A 6000-nucleotide genomic window follows, 5' to 3' on the forward strand; every position below is an offset into this window, starting at 1 on the left:
ACCCCAACACCAGGGGGCGCTTACTGCATAGTTTTTTTTTTTTCTGTAACGCCATAATAAAAGCGCTATAATCTGTGCTCCCTCTAGTGGTGGCTAAAGGCAGCGAAGAAGTTATAATTATTCGCCTGCATGAGAATCTGTATTAAAAAAAATGGTCTTTGTCAACTATAAATATATTTTTAGTTTATATATTAATATCCAAATAAAACATGAATTTATAAAATGGACATTTAATTTTTGTTTACTACTTAATGGATGAATTGTATAAAGAATAAGGGACCGCCTCGAGATATGGAAATAAGACTATCAGGAGATGAGGGGTGCAAAGACCTCTAATCCACATCAACACACCTACAGGAGGTTGAAAGAAGAAACTGTCATTACATGTCCGCGGTAACATGGAAACTAAATCCCTAAAGTCCCTACAGCATATTACACTGCTGGGCACTGAAATTTCAAAACAATAAGTTGTGACATTATAGAAATCAGAGGGAGACAAGTCAGGAGACGTTGCAGCCACAGTAGCACGTTTATGCCACACAGGCTGCTCACAGTAGTGCCAGCAACCTACAGTTTTCGTGTTGAGAAACAGCTCTGTGGATACTTTGGAGAAACGGCCACACCACAGGTTCCATGGCCGAATCAATGTAACATCGAGCTGTTTGTGTACATGGAATGAAGACTAAAGGGGTCAGAATACTGTATGTAAACAGTGTGACGTTCCCTTCTGCAAAGTGTCCCAAGAAAAGAAGAGGGTGGGGAAGAATACCAATAACGATAGAGTCCATTTGCAAATAAAAACATAATTTTATTAGAAAAAAATGTGCAAATCACAGGCAAGGAAAAACAGTGGACAATAACGCATGAACTACATGCATAACTGCAAAATTGCAAAAGGGGCACATGGAAACAAGAGAGCCAATGGGTTCTGCAGTATGGACACAATTTTAAAACACCAAACATCAGTGTGATTGTGATAGTAGAAGAGTAAAAACCTTGAACCATGAGCGGGGAAGTCTGCAATGTACCAGTACATACGAGTCAAATCAGATTGAGTGATGAGTACTGGATACATTAAACATGCTAGTGAGTACTGAACACATGAAATATGCTGGTGGAATGGATGACACATGTAAATATGGCGGATGCACCAAGCTACTGCATGTTTACCTGTAATAAGTGGTAGGAAGGGGCTCTCTAGGTCCATGCATCCGCTCCCAAGGGCGGACATCACCATATTTACATGTGTCATCCATCAGCATATTTCATGTGTTCAGTACTCACTAGCATGTTTAATGTATCCAGTACTCATCACTTGATCTAATTTGACCCATATGTACTGGTACATTGCAGACTTCCCCGCACATGGTTTAAGGTTTTGACTCTTCTACCATCACCGTTACACTGATTTTTGGCATTTGATATTTTATAATTATGTCCACACTGCGGGACCCATTGGCTCTCCTGCTTCCATGCGCCCCTTTTGCAATTCTGAAGTTGTGCACGTAGGTCACACATTATTGTCCACTGTCTCCCCTTGCCTGTGATTTGCACAATATTCCTAATAAAATTGTTATGTTTTTATTTGCAAACTGACCATCTGGTAGTTTTTGGTATCCCCCCCTTCCTAGTTTTGCGACTAGTCCATATTTTTGTCCAATACTTATGCCAGCATTATTCCAGCCACACTTTGGGTACACAAATGCATATTGACATTCCTAATATGCTGCAACCATTCATGAGTTCCTTTCATCAAAGTGTCCCAAGAGCACTTTTCCAACGTTACATCAGGCCACGTGTTGCTGGTGCTAAAGTGAGCAGATTGTGTGGCCTAAACGTGCCACTATGACTGCAGAGTCTCTGGACTTGTCTCCCACTGCAAACATAGGTGACTACACAGGAGCTGCCAGCAGCGGATCTTGATTATTTGCCCATCAGTAACAGGTCTATCCATCAGTCCATGACTTCTCCATCTTGGTGTAGTCATTTCAATGCTGAGGAGTAAATAACAGCAGCAATTGCATCACTGTGTTTATATTAGGAAACTGCTGACCTTGCAATTGCCAAACACATAAGTGGGAGATTCTCTGCCCAGTAAAGATGCCTGCACTGGGAGTTGGCACTGGGCGGCCAGCCCGTCCTATACTGGTTTCTTCTTCGAGTAAAGCAGTTCTTATAATAGTAAAATGTGGACATGTGAGAAGCTGATGGACCTCCCCGAGCATTTACCAGCTCAAGTGATACAATAAACCAGTCTTCTGCAATCAACCACTCTCTGGCTGAGGCGACACTATAAATCCCACCAGGAGCTTAAAAGTAATTTTGGCTTCAGCTATGTCCAGATCACTGCCATAATTTATACCTGCCTTCTTAATAAAAAAAAAAAAAATTGAGGGTTGTCAAACAAGGGGCTCAATATGTCTGCTATAGGGCAATCTGGCAAAATTGGCTGTAACAAGTTCTTGAAAACCAGCCTCCCCCCTATGCCAGGCCCTTCACTGGCTTCCTATTGCCCAGAGGCTCCAATTCAAAACCCTAACCATGACATACAAAGCCATCCACAACCTGTCTCCTCCATACATCTGTGACATGGTCTCCAGGTACCTACCCACACGCAACCTTCGATCATCTCAAGATCTCCTTCTCTACTCCCCCCTTATCTCTTCTTCCCACAACCGCATACAAGATTTCTCCTGTGCTTCCCCCATACTCTGGAACTCTCTGCCGCAACACATCAGACTCTCACCATCAACGGAAACCCACCTGTTCCGACAAGCCTACAGCCTGCAATGATCCTCGGTCTACTGAACCACCGCACGACCTGCTCTACCCTCTCCTACTGTATCCTCACCCATCCCTGTGGACTGTGAGCCCTCGCGGGCAGGGTCCCCTCTCCTTATGTACTTGTGTGTCCCCTGTCTTACACATGTTTATTGTACCTGTCTATATTTCCCCTTTTCATATGTAAAGCGCCATGGAATAAATGGCGCTATATATATGCATAATAATAATAATAATAAAATCCCACAAAGATGTGACACCAGTCACTACCCACTGTACACTTCACCCGATGCCCTTCATCCCCTCAATGTGCCCTCTCCTCTGTATTTACCCATTATGTAACACATAGTAAATGAACATCTGCTAGTTACAGAAGCTTCACTCCTGGTGCCATCACCCACCCCTGGACTGCTGCACCCCTCTGCCCACACACACAATTCACCTTGTTGTTTCCACTGCCCACCTAGTCTACCCATCGCCTCCGCCCGAGCCCCCCTCTGCTTTTCCTAGGAGAACTACCAGTCCAAACACCCCCTAATAACTGGTGTCAGAAGGGAGACCAGTTTATCTTCATTACTCCCCTCATCCTCCTCACCTCACACTGCTCCCCTCATCCTCCCTTCCTCACACTGCTCCCCCCCTCACACTGCTCCCCTCAGCCTCCCCTCCTCACACTGCTCCCCCCAGCCTCCCCTCCTCACACTGCTCCCCCCAGCCTCCCCTCCTCAGCCTCCCTTCCTCACACTGCTCCCCTCAGCCTCCTCTCCTCACACTGCTCCCCCACAGCCTCCTCTCCTCAGCCTCCCCTCCTCACACTGCTCCCCCCAGCCTCCTCTCCTCAGCCTCCCTTCCTCACACTGCTCCCCTCAGCCTCCTCTCCTCAGCCTCCCTTCCTCACACTGCTCCCCTCAGCCTCCTCTCCTCAGCCTCCTCTCCTCACACTGCTCCCCTCAGCCTCCTCTCCTCACACTGCTCCCCTCAGCCTCCTCTCCTCAGCCTCCCTTCCTCACACTGCTCCCCTCAGCCTCCTCTCCTCACACTGCTCCCCTCAGCCTCCTCTCCTCACACTGCTCCCCTCCTCACACTGCTCCCCTCAGCCTCCTCTCCTCACACTGCTCCCCTCAGCCTCCTCTCCTCACACTGCTCCCCTCCTCACACTGCTCCCCTCAGCCTCCTCTCCTCACACTGCTCCCCCCAGCCTCCCCTCCTCAGCCTCCCCTCCTCACACTGCTCCCCTCAGCCTCCCCTCCTCAGCCTCCTCTCCTCACACTGCTCCCCCCAGCCTCCTCTCCTCAGCCTCCCCTCCTCACACTGCTCCCCTCAGCCTCCTCTCCTCACACTGCTCCCCTCAGCCTCCTCTCCTCACACTGCTCCCCTCAGCCTCCCCTCCTCACACTGCTCCCCTCAGCCTCCCCTCCTCACACTGCCCCCCTCAGCCTCCCCTCCTCACACTGCCCCCCTCAGCCTCCTCTCCTCACACTGCTCCCCTCAGCCTCCCCTCCTCACACTGCTCCCCTCCTCACACTGCTCCCCTCAGCCTCCCCTCCTCACACTGCTCCCCTCAGCCTCCTCTCCTCACACTGCTCCCCTCAGCCTCCTCTCCTCACACTGCTCCCCTCAGCCTCCCCTCCTCACACTGCTCCCCTCAGCCTCCCCTCCTCACACTGCTCCCCTCAGCCTCCCCTCCTCACACTGCTCCCCTCAGCCTCCCCTCCTCACACTGCTCCCCTCAGCCTCCCCTCTTCACACTGCTCCCCTCAGCCTCCCCTCCTCACACTGCTCCCCTCAGCCTCCCCTCCTCACACTGCTCCCCTCAGCCTCCCCTCCTCACACTGCTCCCCTCAGCCTCCCCTCCTCACACTGCTCCCCTCAGCCTCCCCTCCTCACACTGCTCCCCTCAGCCTCCCCTCCTCACACTGCTCCCCTCAGCCTCCCCTCCTCACACTGCTCCCCTCAGCCTCCCCTCCTCACACTGCTCCCCTCAGCCTCCTCTCCTCACACTGCTCCCCTCAGCCTCCCCTCCTCACACTGCTCCCCTCAGCCTCCCCTCCTCACACTGCTCCCCTCAGCCTCCCCTCCTCACACTGCTCCCCTCCTCACACTGCTCCCCTCAGCCTCCCCTCCTCACACTGCTCCCCTCAGCCTCCCCTCCTCACACTGCTCCCCTCAGCCTCCCCTCCTCACACTGCTCCCCTCAGCCTCCTCTCCTCACACTGCTCCCCTCAGCCTCCTCTCCTCACACTGCTCCCCTCAGCCTCCCCTCCTCACACTGCTCTCACACTGCTCCCCTCAGCCTCCTCTCCTCACACTGCTCCCCTCAGCCTCCTCTCCTCACACTGCTCCCCTCAGCCTCCTCTCCTCACACTGCTCCCCTCAGCCTCCCCTCCTCACACTGCTCTCCTCACACTGCTCCCCTCAGCCTCCTCTCCTCACACTGCTCCCCTCAGCCTCCTCTCCTCACACTGCTCTCCTCACACTGCTCCCCTCAGCCTCCTCTCCTCACACTGCTCCCCTCAGCCTCCCCTCCTCTCCTCAGTCTCCCCAACATCATGAGCTTTCTGTGTCCTCTCCCTGCACTCACCCGTGTTTCGGTGGTCCCGGGCTCTCGGTACAGCTCCCTCGGTCCCGCACTCTCTCTGCGTCTCCGTCAGTGCGCGTTCTCGAGTCTCCACTTCCCGTCACTTCAGCTCCCGCGAGCACTGACGGCGCTGCGCATGCGCGGACTGGCCAGCCGGCAGTTTCTTAAGGTGGAACGGAGAGTTGCAATCTGCGATCAAAATCTGTCCAACCCGATCGTCCGTCTGCTCTCCTCATCCACCATCCCTATACTGGCTGAATACAGGGCTAGAGTGCAGAGAGAGAATGCCATCTGCTATTCAGGAACTACAAATCCCAGCAATTAATATAAAAAGTATTCTGAGGTTTAGGGGGAACTACACAGAAGAGTGATTTCTAACAGTTTCCTCTGTAGAGATTTCAATTAACCCCTTTACCACCGGACCACTTATTTTTTGCGCTTTTTGTATTTCCTCTCCTTCACACCTTCATTATTCTTCCATCCCCGTCCGAGCGCCGATCAATTCATCGTATAATGGACTGAAAATGGGGGGAAAAGAAAAAACATCACGATTCCATCATCATTTTTCAGTTCTATTTTTCCGTCATTCCTTCTGGAGTAAAACCGTCCCGATGACACAGTCCTCCAGATCGGTGCGAAGA

At 51.7% G+C, this 6000-nt stretch overlaps 1 protein-coding gene across 7 annotated transcripts in view; it reads right to left on the reverse strand.

The window, feature by feature from the left end:
* Positions 1–6000, reverse strand: part of JAK1 (Janus kinase 1) — a 127606-nt gene that overhangs the window by 80266 nt on the left and 41340 nt on the right. The window contains exon 1 of one of the 7 annotated variants that reach the window (XM_073544690.1): positions 5363–5520. The exons of 5 other annotated variants lie outside the window; for them this stretch is intronic. The gene's annotated coding sequence lies outside the window, so the exon portion shown is untranslated. Of the gene's footprint in view, positions 1–5362; positions 5521–6000 lie in introns of those variants that run through there. One more of the 7 variants, XM_073544689.1, reaches the window with a different exon arrangement.

This window comes from Dendrobates tinctorius, unplaced genomic scaffold (assembly GCF_039654945.1).
Source record: "Dendrobates tinctorius isolate UK_male_01 unplaced genomic scaffold, ASM3965494v1 ptg000138l, whole genome shotgun sequence".
Taxonomy (NCBI): Eukaryota; Metazoa; Chordata; class Amphibia; order Anura; family Dendrobatidae; genus Dendrobates; species Dendrobates tinctorius.